Source organism: Octopus bimaculoides, chromosome 4 (assembly GCF_001194135.2).
Source record: "Octopus bimaculoides isolate UCB-OBI-ISO-001 chromosome 4, ASM119413v2, whole genome shotgun sequence".
In the NCBI taxonomy this organism is placed as follows: Eukaryota; Metazoa; Mollusca; class Cephalopoda; order Octopoda; family Octopodidae; genus Octopus; species Octopus bimaculoides.
The window spans coordinates 125,450,666-125,450,984 of record NC_068984.1 but is presented as its reverse complement, the minus strand read 5'-3'; positions in this window follow the sequence as shown (position 1 = coordinate 125,450,984).

Sequence of the window (319 nt, the reverse complement as noted above, 5' to 3'; positions counted from 1 at the left end):
TGCTTACCAACCACATGGTTCCGGGTTCAGTACCACTGCGTGGCACCTTGTGGCAAGTGGCACCTGCGTGGCAAGTGTCTTCTACTGTAGCCTCGAGCTGACCAAAGCCTTGAGTGTGGATCTAGTAGATTAATATATATTATTGACTGCTTTGAACATGTAAACTTGTCAACATCGAAACTTTTAAACATGTTTTTCTAATTCATAATTCTAAATTTTTACCATTGATAAACAAAAAATATTGCTGAAACTAGTTTGGGATATACGTAAATAAATTTATTTAAAAATAATTACAAGTTTTTAAAATTTAGGTGCATTT